At 34.6% G+C, this 20,577-nt stretch overlaps 1 pseudogene; it reads right to left on the bottom strand.

The window, feature by feature from the left end:
- Nucleotides 1–4,988: 4,988 nt before the first annotated feature.
- Nucleotides 4,989–16,043, bottom strand: LOC114394760 (annotated as a pseudogene).
- Between the last annotated feature and the right edge of the window lie 4,534 nt (nucleotides 16,044–20,577).

Genomic DNA, 20,577 nt, shown 5'->3' with positions numbered 1-20,577 from the left:
CTTTCACAAACTTCACTAAACCGTGAGTTTTGCTAAATAAAATATATCAAAATGCATGAATATGACATGAAAACTCACATCAAAGTACAACCAATTTTGGGATTATTAGGATCCTTCACAGGAGGTGGAACCACCAAAAAATGAGTTCTAGGAAAAGGTCAACCTCTGGGCACTTATCGCTAAGCTCTTACCTGACCATCCAGCATATCTTGATTTCACCTTAGCATATTACTCTATGCTTGGTGGACTACATGCCCAAATGTACGTTCGTAGTCAAGCAATTACCCATCCACCAAAGTTGCACATCTCAAAGGTCATCGAGATCAAAGTTGTTGCAGCTAAGGAGTGCCCTCGTTTACCCATTTGGGATGTTGCTAAGAAGAAGGGCTTCAAACTATACTATAATGAAGAAATGCCCTCAAGGAAGATGAAAGCTGAAGTGATGAACAATTCAAGGAATTGAAGTTACTTGTTTAATAGGAAGAAGCTTATTCATGCTCCAGATGCATATGACACCAAAACCATCTGAAATTTGATTGTATGGGCTGAGACCTTGAAAGCCTAATCATCTGGTTATGATGAAAGTGTCAACTCTAATCACCATGAATTTATTCAAGTGTTGTGTCGAGTCAGGACGTATCATTTAAATGATGTTTGTATATGTTTTGTAACGCCCTGAAATTTCACTAACTGAAAATCGATGTTTAATGTATTTCTTGTGTTGTTTGATTATTTGATTGATTTAGATGAGTTGAGGTGTAGTGTGAATTAGCTATATGTGATTGCTTGATGTCGATGTTAGGTTATGTGGAGTTTGATTGACCTATTTTTAAATTGAGATTTCAAGTTTTACACAAACCTATTTCAGTAAAACCACGATCTCAGACTCGTTAACTATTAGATCACCTTCAAAATTGGACTATCGGTTTGTAACCCACATCTTCACGCTTTGATCATTGGTATTTGCAAAATAACAATTTTGGACATCTCACTTAGCGAGACAAGCATGCTAAGCACAGTTCTAACTCGTGGAGATAATTCGCTCAGCAAGATTAGAACGCTAAGCACAATTCTAGCCAGTAGAGAAATTATGCTCAACGCCAAAAGTTGAATTTCGCTTAGCGAAATGAGCTCGCTAAGCAAGATCTGCAGATTATAAATACATTCTTCAGCATGAAAAATAGGATTTTCTTTAAGGTAATCTTGACTTCTATGTCTTTATCCTAGTCAGTTTGAGCCTTTATTAGTATGTCTTATGATTCGGACACCGTAATAGGATGTTTTTACACTTCCTTTGAAAATGAGATGTTGTAAAAGTTACATTTTTATAAAATTAATTTCGTTTTAGTGACCTTCTTTGAACCTTGATCACATTGGTGTGATCGGAATTTTAAAATAACGTCTCTTTGAAGTAGACCCCGAAACCTCTTAGCCTTTTTTAATTTGACAGGGGTATTCGACCCCGAATGTTGATATTAACCTTTATTTTGAAATCTATACTAAATTATCTTCAATTTGGTATATAGAACTCTGTATTTGGAACAACGGACGTGAACGTGAGAGACCTCCGAGCGACGGAGAGAGGAGCTGACAGAGGGATATCCATAAGTGAGGGAAGTTTATTTTGGTTTACCGCTTTGATGTTGTAGTTGGGGTCAGGGAACCCAACTATAGTGAAGTATGTCTATCCCTGTTGCATGCTGGTTTTCTAGAAAAACTATATTTTTTACTAATGGGATGCGATTTATTTATTATTGATGATTGAAATTGTGAATGATATTGTTGTTGTATAAGACTTTTGTTGTCTGAAGACCTGGGGAGTGTGAATCCCATGCATAAAATTTATATGTATATATACGTGGAATGCGATTACTAATGACGTTGATAACACAAAGATGAGATGACGTTGATGTTTATGATAATAATGATATGAGATGATGTTGATGTTTATGAGAATATTATTAAGATGAGATGATGTTGATGTTAATGATGATATTGAGATGAGATAATGTTGATGATGTTAATGACATTGAGATGAAATGATGTTGATGTTGATGGTGTCATTGTGATGATGTATGTTGTGTATGTACATGAGGGGTGCAGTGACCAAGTTGGGTGTCCTTTGTGGGGGAAATAGAGTGGTTAAAGAGTTTTAAGCATCTCTGATGGGTGATGACTTAGAATCTTTAATTACCCATGGTCAATGCATTGGTGGTGCCCATGTTTCATACTTCATACTGCATGGAAATAGTATAAACATTGTTAGTAAGTACTTGTAGTTTTTCATGAAGGAAAATACTTGTACTTGAGGGCATGTCACCCGGTTTAGAACTCCCTTGTGACTTAGGCTGATCACCAGGGGGGGGGGGGAAGTTGCATGTGCATAACCTCGACACTTGCTACCTAGTTTTCCTAAGTGTGAGTATCACATTGACATGCTTAGGCTATTTCCTGACGAATGGTACCACATTGTATTTTAGAGTTGACGTCAGGTGCATGCATCATATTGAGCGTGATTGATTGAAATTATGGAAAAGTTGATGACTAGTTAAGTGTATGTTGGATTGATGGATATTTGTGTATGATTATGGTATTTGTTATTATTTTCTTGCAAATCATGTTCATTTGATGTTTGTTGTTTTCTTTTATAATAAACTCACCCTTGCAATTTTGTACCTGTGGTTGGTACCTGTGATGATCGTGAACCTTCGTTCATGAGAGTAGATGAACAACAATAGATGACGTGGAGGGAGATTCTTTTTGTGGGAGCCACCAAGCCAACGTGATGACGTTGAGATTATTTTGGGAGAGAATTGTGTTTTGTTATCAATTCTTTTGTAGTGGTTCTATAATTCTTTTTGATTTGGGCATGTAAATATCAAATTTAGATACATGTAAAAACTAAATTATTTTCTATCATGTGAATGGTGTATAATGGTTTAAGATAAACATATATATGTGTTTATTTAAGTCTTTGTGTGTTGTTTGGTGAATGTATATCGTGAAAAATTTACTCTCGTTATCATAATCAAATTAATGGAGATTTCATTTAAAAATTAAAATTGTGCAATTTAGAGTTAGCGATATTGTAACGATGAGGCGGGTTGTTACATGTTTCACCAAGGATGAAGACATCTACTCAGTCATCAAGCGCTTGCTAGGTCTTCCTACCATTCAACATTTCAATGATGTTTGTAGATGTCTCACGAAGATAAACGAACAAGAACTCGTAGCTCATGTGACTAAGCTCCATGATGCTTAGAATGTGAAAAGAGCTCAAGAAGAAGAAGAAAGGGTTGTTGTTGATATTGCGTAGGAACAAGCTGCTACAATCGAAGCTGAAGCTTTGCTAAAGCTGTGGACAACAACATTATGTGTGAGGTCATTATTGTGTGTGGATGATGAATGTACTGATGAAGTTCGACTACACTCCAAGCGGGTTCTAAAGTGCGAAGGCGAAACTGTGTTTCGTAGGTGCGAAAGTGAACTAACATCGTTGGATCTTTTTAAGCTCAAATCTACAGCTCAAAAGTTATCTTTTTTTTTTTTTTTTTTTCTTTCTATTTTTCTCCTTTTTCCCAATTTTGTCCCCGTAAAATCCCCTTCCCTCTTTCGATCTCTTTCTTCCCTTCAAAGACCCAATCTCTTTCTCTCCACCTTCTTCCCCGACGACGGATAACATCATGGCCAACCATCATCATTGCCGACCATCATCACTCGTTGTGCCGCAAAGATCGTATGAATAACTTCGTCTTCAGAAATCAATTCACAGATTTCTGAATGAAGCATTCGTTGTTGTGTTTCAGTTTGCCATCCAAATCTGTAATGTCTAGATCCGGATTGTAATCGAGATATGGATCAAGAATGAAGCACATGTTTGTTGTGTTTTTCAGTTTGCAATCTGATTCTATTTCGGTGCTTCACGTTTTGGTTGGTGTGGTGGGGTTTTCCAATTTCATAAATTTATCTATTTTTCATTTGTTTTTCTGCTTCATCTTTGGATTCAACATTTAGGGGAAAATATGAGGATTGAGGTTGTTGTCAATGTTGTATTTTCCAAAATGATTCTGATAGTTGTGGAATGTCGTTTGTGACAATGGTTACGAGAAAGTGAGGAAGGTGATGGGTCTAGTATTTTTGTATCTCAAATTTGTAACTTTCCTTCAAGACCTGAAAAAAGGTAACATGGAAGCGTGGAGGTGTTGTCTTTCACGGAGGCTTTGGAGTCGTCACGTGACAACGTCAGAAGTTACAGTTGTTGTGAGAGAGAAAGATAGGGACAATCCGGGAAATACAAAGAAAATATAAAGAAAAAATTAATAGATGAAAAAAAATGTAATCCTTCCATTTAAAAACCAATAGATTCAATGGTGTAAAAAAAATTTCACAGTCCAAAAGTGACTTTCACTTTCATATCTTAGAACTCATCCACTCCAAGACTTAAGCGCATGTGATTTATAACAATAATCAATTTTATTTCATGTCGTAACAAGCATTTTAATGTAAAATTAATTTATATGATTATTTTAAATACCTATACCAATCACGATTAATATTCAAAATTAATCATGATTGGGATTAAGACTAATTGTAACGTGCTCAACCATTTACTGTTACACATTATTAATATATACACATTTTATTCTCTAAAGTAGAAACTACACTTTAGAGGAGCTTAATTCACTAGGTAACTAAAATATTATTGTGCTTTCAAATAAATTATACTCAATTTGATCTTGTGGAATTCAAGTCTTATGAAAGGAAAAAATTTAATTGAAAGGAAATATTCTATTAAAAGTAACCAGTCAGATTTTTCAGTAAAAATTAATTATAATATTTCACACAAATATTATGGGTACAAAAGAAAATACACATTTTTTATTATTATTTATGGACATTTTCAAATATTCAATGCTCTCTCATATATATATATATATATATATATATATATATATATATATATATATATACTTGAAGAGTAACAGATGCTGTCAATTATTCCAATTCTCAATTACTTATACTAACACTTAACGCTCTTTCAGTTATTCCATAACACCCCTTAATTATTCAAACAACACTTCTGAAGCTATATGGGCTCCCCTTCCACAGGCAATGTAAAGGCTAATGTGATGCATTAGCTCCTGCAATGTAGAAAACAAGAATAGATAAATAAACATTGAACCTTTCAAAAAAAAAAAAAAAAATATATATATATATATATATATATATATATATAAACTGAAATTTCATCCATTTTATCACAAATGTTTGTTTGAATTTTTTTACTTTATCATGAAAGACCAGCATGACAATTGCTTGCAATTTGACGGTCACAAAGACAAACCATGTTAGCGCTAACACAAGTTATGCACTAGAAGACTCATCGAAACTATGGGGATAACCTCTGATGTTTTTTGTTTACCAATAGGAATATCATAGATAGGTTAAACTTCAAAAAGCGAGCACAAAATTGGCTGAAGTGAGACATCCTATCAACAAAAAGTGAAAACTTAGCACTAGTAACAGATAACCTCGTAGGGGGTGGTTGAAAACATTTTTATCTTTCTAAGTTTATTCACATCCTTAATGAAGGTCCTGGGTCAAGGAAATAAAAGTTTCTGATTTTAGAGTGTACCATAGTTAAGAATGAAAGTAAGCCATGTGTGTTTAAACTTAACTAACATCTAAATACAGCACAAATGTCTGCAGAAACAAGGTCTTGAAGTGTTCATTGTCATATAGTAACAGAGCACGGATACGTGTTTGCCAGCGTAAGTTGGCTTTCTTAGATATAATTAAGTGTTTCTTAATGTCAGATGAACTACCATCGCCCAGCATCTGAATATTTAGGTTATGTTTATTATCTACTTCCAGGCTATTGAGATTATGCTTAAAATTTCTGTAATACAAGTCAACTCTGAAAAACAATACAGTTGAAGTTTAGGAAATTAAGAAAAGAAATGTCTTCTGACTTTTAGCGCTGAAGTTTAGGCAATTAAGATATAAATTCAAGCAAAGCAACATTAAGATAATCAAGTGTTGCACCAAATGCCAAATGTAATGGCAAATCATAAGTAGCACAAGCTTGGGAAGATATGATCACATTTTCCAGAGGAGGAAGGAAACCACTGTTTCTTGCAGACAAGAACAAGACAGAAGAGACAAAATCCAGCACACATATATCAGTGCACATCCCAGCAACCAAAATCTGTAAGAAAAACCCAGACCCTAAGAACCTCAACAAAAATCTGAACTACATTAAAATAATATCCAAAAATCTTTCAACCTATGCCATGAACAAGTCTAGACAATTTTGATGTGGAGACAAATAGGAAAGGACATATTTAATTTTGACACAGAAACAGTGTAAAAGATTTTAATATGTTGATTTAGAGCAAAGTTTAATCCTTTTAGTTTCTAATTTGAGTTTTGGTCCCTGGAATAACTTTTGGTGGTTTTAGTGCATGTTTGGTTTGTCATTTGCTGCCTTGCAAATGTCCTTTCACGCTTTCCGCAGCTGCAAACAAAGAAGGAAGCACCCTGGTGGATTGGGAAAAACGTGGGTTATGTTCAACCCAACATTTTCCCAAACACACCCTTAGTCCCTATACTTCTATTTATTTAGTTTTTATTCCTACCAGTAAGTATTAATTCGTATATTTTCATCATTTCATGTGAGTTTTAACTTCTTTAGTTTCTAAAGTACATTGTCATTATATTTTATAAGAAATCGGTTAGTGTAGTTTAATTTAGATATTGGTTACTACTTACTAGTATAAAACTAGGGATAACCAGTGAAGAAAAATATATATAACTAATAGGTTTAAATATGTTATTTATACATGTAATGTATCTTTTTTTTAGATTGCTACCTATGATTTTATTTTTATTTTGTTACTTGAGTTTTTCAAATTTTTGTATTTGGTATCTGTCATTAGTATAAGTCCGTTAAGTGATGACGTGATTCTTGTTAGTCTCTCACATTCTTACTTAGCTGATGATGTGACATTTTGTTAACTCACCATGTTATGACTTAACAGATTTAGACTAACGATAAATATCAAATGCAAAAATTTAGAAAGATTAAATAGTAAAATAAAAAAAAAGATAGGAATTTGAAAATGGAGTGTATTACTGATATGAGAAGCATATTTAAGGCTAACTAATAAAATCGCATCAACCTTAATGTTTAAATCCAGTGTCTTACACTACCTGTTTCAAAAAGTAGAAGTTTCCCGTGCAACCTTAGTTGCTCCAATAACGTGGCACTTTCATGCTTAAAATTTCTATACCAACAGAGAATCAAGTTCAAAGGAAATGCTTACTTGTTTTATCTGATTATTTTTCATCCAATCAATGAAGACATAAGAGCCAAGGAATCCATCAATGCATTCTTTTTGCCTGAGTGTTGCATTAGGGTCATTTTCCAACCACAGCAGATCTTCAATTCAGAGGAAACCAAACAAAACCAATAAGCACATATCCTCAAACCAACGCAATAGTTTTAATGAACTCAAACCTTATTACTGTAAAAAAAATATATGGTAGTGTTTGGCACACAAACAGGGTGACAAAATTCTATGTTGTTCCATTCTGTTTGTTTCAACTCAACCCATAAACTATGTCAATTTTTTAAACACGCCGAACATAAAATATAGCCTATATGTTCTCTCGCCTACCGTTCCAAGATGTCTCTAGCAAAAGCTACCTACAACTACAACAACCTAAAACAAATTGTTTAATTTTCATGGACTATTAGTGTCTTATATTATCAATTAATTAAAAATGATTTCAGATTTAAATTTCAAAGTAATTATCATAAAAATCAACTATATGCATTATTCTTAAAATTTGAGTTTGAGCCTAACTCAAACATTAAAAGTTAACTGATTTTATTTCTTTTGAACATCAAAATGGAATTAATATATTGAAACAGGTTTTGGTATAAGATATACCTCCCCCGAGCAAAGAATGAACACAAAGCAGAGTCACCCATCATACATATATGCTAATCCTATAACAACTAAAAGACACATAGATGTGCTACAACCAAAAAATGTAATCCAACAAAGAAAAAAAGCTACATAAACATGAGGTTAACACCCCTCAAGCCAAAAACTAACAAAACTAAGTCAAGCTAAATGAATAAGGGTTCTCCCTCGTTTATATACATTATTCAACACTATCTATCATCAATGTAGAATATAGATTTTTCCCAATAGATCCTCTCATGTCCACCACTATTGGGCTTCGTGTGTGAGTTAATATGGTAAGTGGCTCAATAATAATGAATTTTGGATAGGCTTATAAAATTTACAAGAAAAATGACCTATACCTACGGACAAAAACTGTCACTATAAATAAAAAATCCGTAGGTAAATGTATGATAGACTTTGTCCTACAGACGTTTCTTCCGTCAACTTTGAGGGGCCGTATAATGACAGCTAATTGTCTGTCACTATAGGTTTTACCTATTATGTATAGTGTGTAGGTAAAAGTCATTAACTTCTACTTGCATCTCTTAACTGTAGGTAAAAGTCTTTAATATGTATCTATCATCTTCAACTGTAGGTATATGTTTAACATGAACACCTCTAACTAACTAACTAGGCGTGACAACATTTGTTACCCTAAAAGCATCCTCATCAGTTCGATCATCACCAATATAGATTGGAAATACATCATTCGAATTCTCGTACCCTAGAAATATGCAAATAGTATTATTATAGTGAATCAGAACAAGTATATGTTATATATGTAGCTTAGGTAGGTGAGATATCAAAGTAAGGATATTTTTGCATGAATTAATATATATAGTTATCTACTCACCCAATGATTCTAACAAAAATTCAAGAGCCTTGCCATTGTCCTATTTAATGGTTAGACAGATCTCTAGCACTTTTCTCCCTTGGGTTAGCCTGAGTTGTGGATACTCATTGAGCACCAATCTAACTTTCTCCGCCAATGCTGCCCAACTCTAAGGAAAAAACAGAGTAAGGACACAATTAAAATGGACCCTCAGCAAATCCAATTCATCTATGGTTCAGAACAAAGGGATGTACATAATTAAACCACATCATGGATGAGTTATATTGATAGCCACATAGCACGTATATTCTTAAAAAACAATTTGATGGTCCATTTGCAAAGATGTATCTTATATTTAACAGCTACACAATTGACAAGAAATTTCATTTTTGCATCCCAAATCATGATAATGAAACAAAATGTACCCTGTGAATATAAGGAAAGTACGTTAACCTTTGTCAGTAATTCCACGTCCTCTGTTGTAGCCTTCTTTTTCATATCCCTTGTTTGTATATCCTGGTGGTGGAAATGGAAAGCAACGCGACATTGCACAAAGTCCAGATATGTCTGGTGTATATTCCTTGTAAAATTGAATAATTAGGCCAAAATAAGCTTAAATGGTCCAAAGTTAAAATTGAAAGGAAGAGTGGAGGTGGCATCCATAGTTGATGGTTGGAGTTAAATGTCTTTACTTTATTTAAATGGTCCAAAGTTAAAATTGAATAATTAGGCCAAAATAATAATTAATTTATGTTAATGAAAAATTAAGTTAATATTTTTAAGGCTTAAATAACCTTTTAATTTCTATTATATCTTTTTATTTGAGTCTTTTTCTAAAGAATTAAAATTTTGGTTCATACTACTACTAAATTAATTAATAATAAAAATTTAAAAATAATAATAATATAATGATAATAATAATTTATTTTATTAATTTATATGCTAGCATAAATTATAAATTAAAATATATGAATATAAATAGTGATATTTATTATATATATATATATATATATATATATATATATATATATATATATATATATATATTCGTGTATCTCTTATTCTAGTTATTTGTCAAAGTAATATTTTTGAAAAATAAATGAAAGGAAACAAAAATCATTTACAACTGGAAATGGTGATCTCTGTTATTATTATATTTAATTTTTTGGTATATAATGGCATGAGTTGTCTGCTTGAAAAAGATTCTTGGAAGTGGCCATTCCTCACACTCTCTAGGAAGGTATTAGTGTTGAAGACTCTACAACTAAACCTCTCTTACTTCGATCAACTCACAACCACTCTCTTTTATTCTTAGCTTTCCTTTCCAGTTCATACTTCATCCTATTATTACTTTCCCTCTTTGCATTCCAAATGGTCACTGTTGAGGTAATTATAAAATACACTAATCTCCATAGTTTTGTTTATCGATCCTCTATCTAGATTATGGAAACCAATCAACCATTTGTGAATAAGCTTGTTGATTTTAACGTTAAGGATGAGATGGGAATTGAAAGGAAGACGCATAGCAAACAAACAAACAAATCTTTAATTATATAAGAGTAAAAAATCAAGAATATTTTTTAGTTGCTTAAGAGGGACAAATACAGCAAACTAGAAGCAACAAGTAACACATCACATACCTTTTTCTGACTTGATCCCGGAGGAGTGCAAAGCAATGTCGGTGATGCCGGTGTCGGAAGAGTGGAGGTGGCATCCATAGTTGATGGTTGGAGTTAGAATGTTGGAATTAAAACTGGAAAGAACCCAAGTGCAAGTAGAAGAAGAGTCTCAAAAGTCAAAACTCATTAATAAATAAAGCGTCATCATTTGATGGCCTATATATTATGATAACTCATGCTCATTTAAAGCACTTTCAGTTTTTGAAAGCTTACATTACATACATACGTGACTGCATCACGACACCACCCATAATAAATAAAGCAACTCAACAATTTAAAAGTGACTGCTTCCATTAAAGCCTGAGGTTATTTCTTTTTCCCATATGAAAGCAACTCTCATTCTCATATGCTCATTTAAAATTGTTTGTTATCAAGTTTTAAGAAAGGGTAGTTTAGAAAAAAAAATATTTATTTTTAAATAAAATTAATACAACTAAATGCCAGTACTAATTCATTTTCTTAATTAATGTGTTTTTTTGTTTATATTCGTCTATTTGAAACAAGAGTATAAATTTTACATCAATGGTTGTGGAGGAAGCCAAGAGCACTATGGGGACAAATGCAGAAGAAGAAAAGATGGTGATAGTAAGGTTTGGGGACTTGCAAACAATGAGAAGAGTGAGGATTGGGAAGAGATTATTAATGAAGAAGAAGCAAATGGTTGCGGCTGCAGAGGCTGAGAAGTCTCTTCCGGTGTCTCCGGCGGGTGGTCCTCAGCCTCTCTACCCTTGTTATGAGTACACACTTTTTTAACACTCTCCATGTTATGTTATTTTGCTGAGTCTTGGCAAATTTTAGTCAGCCTTAATAGCCCTTGACTTGTGCAGGGTATTCTTGATTATGTCCGAAAGTTAATTGTGAACAGGAAAACCACTTAATCACCCAACAGAAAATGGCAAGAAGTTTAAGAGAAAAAGATATTAACTGGAACTTCTGGTGTTTAACATTACAAATGGCATTACACACAAATTTAAAGAAATTATACAAAGGAATGAAAAAGAACATCAAAATTAACAAAACAAACCAAATAGTTATGATAATTAAAAATTTAGAATGTAAAGCATGCAGCATATTTTGATTGTGATAAAACTGACAGAAGCAAGGCACTAGTTTGTCAATGGAATTGACAGAGAACACACAGGTTTGATCTGCATTTTTCTGAGTTTACTACAAAAAAATTCACATGTAAGATACTACATTGCTACAATTACTAGATCATTTTCATTTTGGATCTGATAGTAGATATAGCTTGCAGGAATAAAAATACCTTCCATTTTTTCCAAAATCCTGTTTACTGCTCCAGCACACCCTTGACATGACATACCAACTTTGAGGACAACGGTCTGCAACCATAATGGGAAAATTCAGACTGAAGGAGCAGAGAAAAGCATTAAATAATCATCTTAACCCCCAACATCACAGATAGCTTTTCTGTCCATGGCAGTGTTTCCAACGAAATTTCAGTAAATAGTATACAAAAAAAAAAGAAGCATACAAGCAGGACATAGTTTGAGAAAATTTTCACATGTCCAACTCCAGCAACTAAGAATTCTCCTGATTTTGCAAAAGCCAAGGAATTCACAAACCTAACCTGTTATGCAAAAGGATAAATTAAATGGTAGTGGATTTTTCAACTGCAATAAAACTCAGTACAAATGTAAATCCAACACTAGAAAGATGAAGAATTGCATGTTTGGAAATTACTTTTTGACTTCAAAAGTAAAACTTGATTTTTTACATAAAACTACAAATCTATGTACGAATTTACAAGTATGCAATCTCTATTCTGCGCAAGCTTATGTTAAAACATCACATGGCACAAAAAAGTAAGGTTTGAAAAAAAGGGGAGAGTTATTCAATAAATAACAAGGGATTTAGTGATTTACAGAAGAAACTACATTCAACAGAAACAAGAACAACAATAGCCTTTTCAAAGCTTCAATCACTAGCCTTCAATTATATAAAAGTTCCAAGTAAGGCATAGTACAAAGAATTAAATGAAAACGAAAAAGGGTGATTTTTCCTAAATGGTGTTCAACAAGAAACCTAAAGGGTGATTTTTCCTATGCAGTCAATTTAAAGCACATACCCTATTATTCTTTGATCCATAACATGCCCATTTCCGGGCACACCTCAGTGCTTGATGACAGATTCTGCATGGTAGCTTGATGAAACAACAGACACAGGCTAAAGGGCAACATACACAAAGCAAGCAACTACTACAAAGGAATTGAATTAGTTTCTCTTTGGTTCTGTGACCTTTTTGTTGCTGAGAGGCCAAACTTGAACAATTGCAAGGTTTGGCATGCCTTGTTGCATCAACATGTTCATGCCTCTGCCTCCTCCTAAATGCGACTCTTTTTTTGTCTTCAAGGGCTAGTTTGCACCCCATATCACTGTATGTGGGTCCCATATGCCATCAAATATATGCTGAATGCTGTAGTTGAGATGAAACCCCTGCAATCCTTGTGAAGGGTTGTGTGAACATTTGCTTGGAAATCTTCCTAGGAAAGCATTTGGAACTTGCTGCAGTTATTTTATGATGAGTATATTACATTTGCTTGTACCAAAAACCACATTTGAATGGGGTTAACTAATCCTTCAGAGTTCAGATATAGACTTTTTTAAGCTCTTACTTTTTATCAGCTTTTAAGCTCCTTTTTAACAATAACCGAATAAGGCAGGGAAATGTTCCAAAGTTCATGAAACAAACCTAGAAAACTCAACCTAGTTAGACTCTGGCACTTTATATGGGCTTGGTATGTAGCATCTCCAAACCATAAAAGGCTTGATTGACCCGTAACCTGTCCTCATTGAGAGAAACAAATAAGTCGATCTCCTTGAGCAGTCGTTTTTGTTAACTTCTCCATATTAAAAACTTCAAAACATTGAAAAGAAGATTTTAAACACAATATACTCAAAGTATCCAAAAAAGACCAAGAGCAAAGACCCAAAATATATAAAAGTGAAAAGTAAATAAGTGGAACTTTAAAAAACGGATCCTATTTTTCTATAGTAAGCTTCTGAATTTAAAAGGTAAAGTATGTAATTTCAATTAATGATGAAATAATCAATAGTGAATATTACGTACACATATATGATAAGTTATGAATGTATTGAAACGTTATTTATTAATTTAATTCTCCTCAAGGATCGAGATTATGTATTTTCCTATGCACATTTAACAGAATATTTGCAAGTATTGATTAGACATTGAGACTCTATGTAGAAAAAGATATAAACACAATTTTTATAAAATAAAATTTCATAAAATTCAACTTTATAAGATTTATTCTTAGTTCCTACAATGCATATATGCGTGTTTCAATGCTTTTTAACTTTCCTTATATTTGCTTCAAAAATATGGTAGATTTTAGAGATATATGAACTTAGTCCACCAATTAAATTATAACTTGTATGTGTCCTTATTTCTCAAATATTATAGTAATGCAACATTCTCAAATACTCACATCCTTCTTCCTAGGAATAAAAATCCCCAAAAGCAGAACCGACGAGTGAAGAAAGTTTCAACTATATGTAAAATCAAGGTTTTAAAAAATGGTTAGTGACGACAACACAAACGCAATTGTGACAGCATCGGCGACATTTGTCTGCAGTTTCCCTCAATATCAAGTAACGCGATTAATCTGAAAATGCTTGGTGAATGTTCATACACTTAATAAATCAATTAAAATGTTTTGCTAGAAAGATGAATAATAAATAAGGATGCGTAACAATACAACAGTATATGGTGATTCCGACGGTGAATTAAATTACCGTGAGAAAGATATTCACCGATTGTTCAACCTTGATAATCCGTTTCTCGAACGCAGAGGTGTTAATCGAGTTTCCACTAGTTGATTTATCAACGGAGTGAAGAGGAGAGGTTTTGGAGGGGAATGAATCCTACACGATCACTTTTTCCTCTTTATCCTGAAGGAGCGAGGAGCGAGCCCTAGAGAAGAAGAAATTAGAGAATGAAACTGATAACAGAGGAACGAAAAGAGCGAGGATAGGTTAAGACTACGAACCTGAAAAGTTGTGGAGCTTTATGGATTCATGAATAGGCGAGGAAACGAAGAGCGAAGAAGAGAAAATTGCCGCCATGTTTGGAGAGGGAACTTAGTGTATGTATGAGAGAGAGAGAGTGAGAGTGTGTGTGTGTGAGAGAGAGAGAGTGTGTGTGAGTGTGAGAGAGAGATATTAATTGAATTGAAGAGTGGAAGAGGAGGTGAGTGGTCCACGGAGGCATTAGATTTTTTTACTTTTACCTACACCAATTTATGTGTGTAGGAAAAAACCTCTCTAGGCATATGTCATTTTTCTTGTAGTGTTTTAAGGATTCCCTAAATTAACAATTATAGGAAACCAATAGAATCTTGAAACCTATAATTCTCACAAATAACAAATAATAGATAAATAGTGCATACCTTTCTCTATAGTGTAGCTTCTCTGATGTACTTTGATTTCCTTGAAAGAGAAAAGAAACAAGATTTCACTTCCTTGACTATTCTTTCTGTCTCTCCATGTTCGTGATGACTAGGGGTTAGATAGAACTCTTTTTTGTCAGGAAGGGGAGCTTATTTCACGTTAATGGGTATTGACCCCTTTAATAACCACTACTCCCATCAAACTTTTCCTATTTAACCCAATTACAATTTAGTTCCTAAATATTATTTATTTATTAGTCTCTACATAAGTCATATGTCTCTCACATGAGACATTAATTCTAACAAGGCTCTCAAATCTTATGATCTGGGTTTAAATCTAATTTAAGTATTTAACCTCAAAACTAGCTTATAGGGTGAGGGTTACTCTCCTCCCCAAATCTTTTTTATCTGTACGAATTGGATGAAATGAAGACAGGTACCAGAGGGTTCACAATAACCCACAAACCATGCTCAACCAAGTGCATTGGACCTTCTCAACATAGAATTTGGGTTTTTTTTCAATTATTATGATTAGATAACAGTGTAAAAATATACTTAAAGTGCATTTTGATTAAATTCTAAAAGAAATTACCAGGAACCAATTTTTCTTCGCTTGATCCTATAAGACAGTGAGGTGGATAAGGGGGTTCGGGTTTGTTGGGGTGATGGGAATCAAGGAAAGCAAAAATTGGCAACTTTCTCTCAGAGAGAATGCTTTGGAAAGCCTCACAGATTCCTTCACCATCTGAGAAATTCGCTCATCTGGTTCTTTCGGCGCCTACACAACACCACAAGTGACAAAAACGAAATTGCATCACATAATATATAATACCAATATACCATAAACAGAATGGTACAATATAATAATTAAAGTACATCCAAAAATGCCAACGAAACAGACAAAGGGAGAATTGAGGTTCATGAAATGGTTTTGCCATCTTACAAGAAAATAAAAACAAAAATGAAGTTATATATTTACGAAATTGCCAGCTCCAATGGAGCAGAAGCCATTGACAACGTCGACGAGTATGAGGCCGGTTTTGATATCTCCAAACAAAGTCAGAGATTGTTGCTTCACGGGAATCTCCTCTCTCAGCTGCTCAACAATGTTGTTGGAAGAAACCATGTTCCTGAAGCCGTGTTGTTTGAGTTTGAGCCTAGATTGGATGCGAAATAAGACCTTGACCAGAGCACATGATTATAATGTGAGAATCTTCAATTAAACATGGAAAAATTATAAATTTGGTCCCCCAGTTTATCTCCAGTTTTGGATTTGGTCCCCCAATAATTTAATTCACGAATTTGATCCTCCTATTTTGTAAAATCGTGCAATGTTGGTCCCCCAGACCACAATTGGACGTTGACAGTTAACAAGTGATGTTAACTGCCACATGTCACGTTCTTATTGGATGATGACTATCACATGTCATGTTCTGATTGGATGTCAACTCCATGAAAGATGAAATGCATTGTTGTTTTCATTAACCAATCAGAACATGACACGTGATAGTCATCATCCAATAAGAACGTGACATGTGGCAGTCAACATCACTTGTTAACGATCAATGTCCAATTGTGGCCTGAGGGACCAACATTGCACAATTTTACAAAATAGGAGGACCAAATTCGTGAACTAAATTATTGGGGACCAAATCCGAAACTGGAGATAAACTGGGGGACCAAAAATGCCATTTTGACATTAAACATTAACATTCATAAGTCCTCGTTAAGCAGTATTAGTATTCATAAAATTTATAGACTAAAAGTAATTGTTGGTTCTTTGTAAAAGTCTGCTACTCTTAAACTTGCACAAGATCAAAAAGAAAAAAACATAAAACACAGCAAACAAACACAGCAGAGCAAGAACCCAAAGATTTACGTGGTTCAACAATGTGCCTACATCCATGGGAAAGTGCATCTCCTCATCATCACATTGATCATGAAATTACAAGTTTAATACAAGCAGCAGCTAGCTTTGATCTCTCTTGGTTTCTCTTTTGACAAAACCTCTCTCAATCACCTAGCTCACTACCTCCCTTTTGAACTCTCTGATTTCTACAGTTTATCAGCTTCTCTGTTTTCAGCCTCTTAAAACCACTCACTGCATTACATGATCAAGAATATATATGTACACTCTAGCTATGCTTTGGTGCCAAAAACCAATTTAGTTATAATAACTGAAAACAGTTATGACAGCACTACTTTAAAGTCTTCTCACTTGTGCCATTTGTGATTTTGAGTCACACACCACAAATTTCCACCTTGACTCTAAATCAGCAAGTGTCTACCTTGTGATTCAGGGCTGCACTTCTACCAATCTGCTTTAGGCATCTTCAAAATTTATCAAGTCCAAGCAGTGCTTGAACTTGACACTAGAGAGGGACTTTGTGAACATATCAGTCGGGTTTTCTTCTGTTGAAACCTTCTCCACCTTCACCTTCTCAGATTCAATCACATCTCTGATGAAGTGTAGTTTCACATCTATGTGCTTTGTCCTCTCATGGTACATTAGGTGATTTGCTAAGTGAATGGCACTTTGACTGCCACAATGAATTGTGACACAAGCTTAAGCTATTCCAAGTTCATTAATCATACCTTTAAGCCAGATTGCTTCCTTCACTCCTTCAGCTAAGGCCATGTATTCTGCTTCAGTTGTTGAAAGAGCAACAATTGATTATTGATTTGCTTTCCAACTAATTGTTGTACCAAACAAAGTAAACACATATCCTCTTAAGGACTTCATTGTGTCTACATTTCCTGCAAAATCTGCATCTACATAGCTTGTGATTGATGCCTCGTGTGCTGTCTTCTTGTACCTTAAACCAGCTTTCAAAGATCCATTTAGATACCTTAGTGTCCACTTCACAGCTTCCTAGTGTGCGCTGCCAGGATCTCCCATGAATCTGCTTATAATACTTATAGCATGAGCTAAGTCAGGTCTACTGCAAACAATTCCATACATTATGCTTCCAACACCACTGGCATAGGGTGTTTGATTCATTTTAGACCTTTCTTCAGCTGTTTCTAGTGCTTGAATAACATATAGCTTTGTATGATGACCAAGTGGTGTGCTAACAGGTTTGCTTTGATGCATCCTAAACCTCTCCACCACTTTCTTGAGGTAATTGCTTTGGGACAAGAATAGTTCACCCTTTGCTCTATCCCTATGAATATCAATCCCGAGTATCCTCCTAGCTGACCCTAGATCTTTCATCTCAAATTCTGTGTTCAAGCTTTCTTTGAGTTGCCTAATCTCCTCCTTGTTGGCACTTGCTATGAGGATGTCATCCACACACAAGAGAAGGTAAAGAACACACACTTTCCTCTTTTTCAAGATATATACACAGCTGTCATATCTGTTTCTAATGAAGCCATATCTGATCAAGCACTCATCAAATTTCAGGTACCACATTCGAGGACTTTGCTTCAGTCCATACAAAGTTTTTTTCAGCAAGCACACCTTGTTTTCCCCTTCTTCAAAACCTTCAGGTTGGTTCATGTAAATGGTTTCCTTCAGATTTCCATGGAGAAAAGCTGTTTTAACATCCAGCTGTTCAAGTTCCAAGTCATATTGATTTACCAGACCAAGTATGATTCTTATTGAGCAATGCTTCACAACTGGTGAAAAAAATCTCATTGTAATCAATTCCTTCAACCTGTGTAAAGCCTTTTGCTACCAATCTTGCCTTGAATCTAAGCCTTTCTACCCCTAGAATGCCTTCTTTCTTCTTGAAAATCCACTTACATCCAACAACCTTCTACTTCTTGGGTTGATCCACAAGTATCCAGGTCTTGTTCTTTCTCAAAGATTCTATTTCTTCACTCATTGCCTGAAGCCACAGTTGGCTGTCTTCACTTTCAATTGCTTCCCTCCAGGTCTTTGATTCTGAATTTTGAATCTCCTCAGCAACACTCAAGGCATAGAAAATAATATCAGCATGACCATACCTCTTTGGAGGCTTTATCACCCTTTTTTCTCTATCTCTAGTCAATTGATAATTGGACAAGTCATGCTGAGTATCCAGCTCTTCATTATCTCCAGCTTCTCCTTAATCAGTGAGATCAATAGCATCTCCACTGCCATGATCTAAAATTTCAAAATGCTCCACCTCAGAATTGGTACTCTTACCACTTGAGTTGTTATCCTTCTGCTTCTTATTTTGCATTGCCATTCTGCTCTCATCAAAGGTCACATCCCTGCTGATGATACATCTTGTCTCACCCGGTTCTAATTTCCACAGCTTGTACCCTTTAACTCCTTCAGGATAGCCAATGAAAACACACTTTACAGCCTTTGCATACAGCTTTCCTTGTTTAACATGAGCAAAGGCCAGCGATCCAAACACCTTTAATTCTGAATAATCAAGTGGTTCACCACTCCAAGCTTCCATTGGTGTCTTGAAATCTAAGGCTGATGAATGACATCTATTAATCAAATATGCTGTTGTGTTTGCAGCTTCTCCCCAAAAGGTCTTTGGCAGTCCTACACTTAGAAGCATGCACCTCACTCTTTCCAAAATGGTCCTATTCATTCTTTCTGCCAAACCATTCTGCTGTGGAGTGTGAGGGACTGTTTTATGCCTTTTGATGCCTATTTTCCTGCAAAACTCATTGAATTGCTCTGAAACAAACTCCAGGACATTGTCAGTTCTTAAAACTTTTAATTTTGTACCAAGTTGATTTCCAACAAGAGTATGCCATTCTCTGAATTTTTGAAAAACTTCCGACTTATTTTTCAAAACATACAACCATACTCTTCTTGAGAAATCATCTATGATGGTGAGAAAGTATGAGCTTCCACCTTGAGTTTTCACTCTAGATGGTCCCTATAAATCTGAATGCACATACTCAAAAGGCCTAGATGAAACATGAATACCCGTGCCAAAGCTTATTCTATGGGATTTACCAAGCACACAATGATCACAAAATTCAAGTTTATCTAGTTTATCACCACCTAACAGATTTTGTTTCTCAAGTTCATGAAATCCTCTTTCACTAACATGACCTAATCTCAAATGCCAAGGTTTTGTTTTATCAATCACTGTATTACTAGCTATCAATGCATGTCCAACAATGGTGGAACCTTCAAGAATAAACAAGCCATTACTTTTATTCTTGTTACCCTTAGCTATGATTAAAGATCCATTTGAAATCTTAAGAACACCATTTAAAATTCTAGTTGAATATCCTAGATCATCAAACATGTTTATGGAAATAAGATTTCTTTTGAGTTCTAGAATGTACCTTACATTTTTTAGTAGATACTCTCTGTTATCAAACATCCTCAATCTCACAGTTCCAATGCCTTGTACCTTGCAGGGGTAGTTGTCTCCTAGCAATACAGCTCCTGCTGGTTTCAGTTCCAAGGTTTCAAAATAGTCCTTTCTCGGGCTGCTGTGATATGAGCATCCAGAATCCAGAATCCATAATCCATTCTGTTTGTGTTTTGGTATTAGAAGCTACTAAAACACCTGCACTCTCATAACCTTCAGAGGCTTCAACAATGTCAACAGAGTCCAAAGATCCTTTCTTGATCTTGTCTGGGCAGTCTTTCTTGAAATGACCAGTTTTGTGACAATTAAAGCATTTGAACTTTGTTTTTTGGCCATTCTTTGAATCCCTTGACCTTGATCTGAACTTCTTTCCTCTTGTTCCCTTTT

The sequence above is a fragment of the Glycine soja genome, chromosome 18 (assembly GCF_004193775.1).
Source record: "Glycine soja cultivar W05 chromosome 18, ASM419377v2, whole genome shotgun sequence".
In the NCBI taxonomy this organism is placed as follows: Eukaryota; Viridiplantae; Streptophyta; class Magnoliopsida; order Fabales; family Fabaceae; genus Glycine; species Glycine soja.
This window is presented reverse-complemented; position numbering and strand designations above follow the sequence as displayed.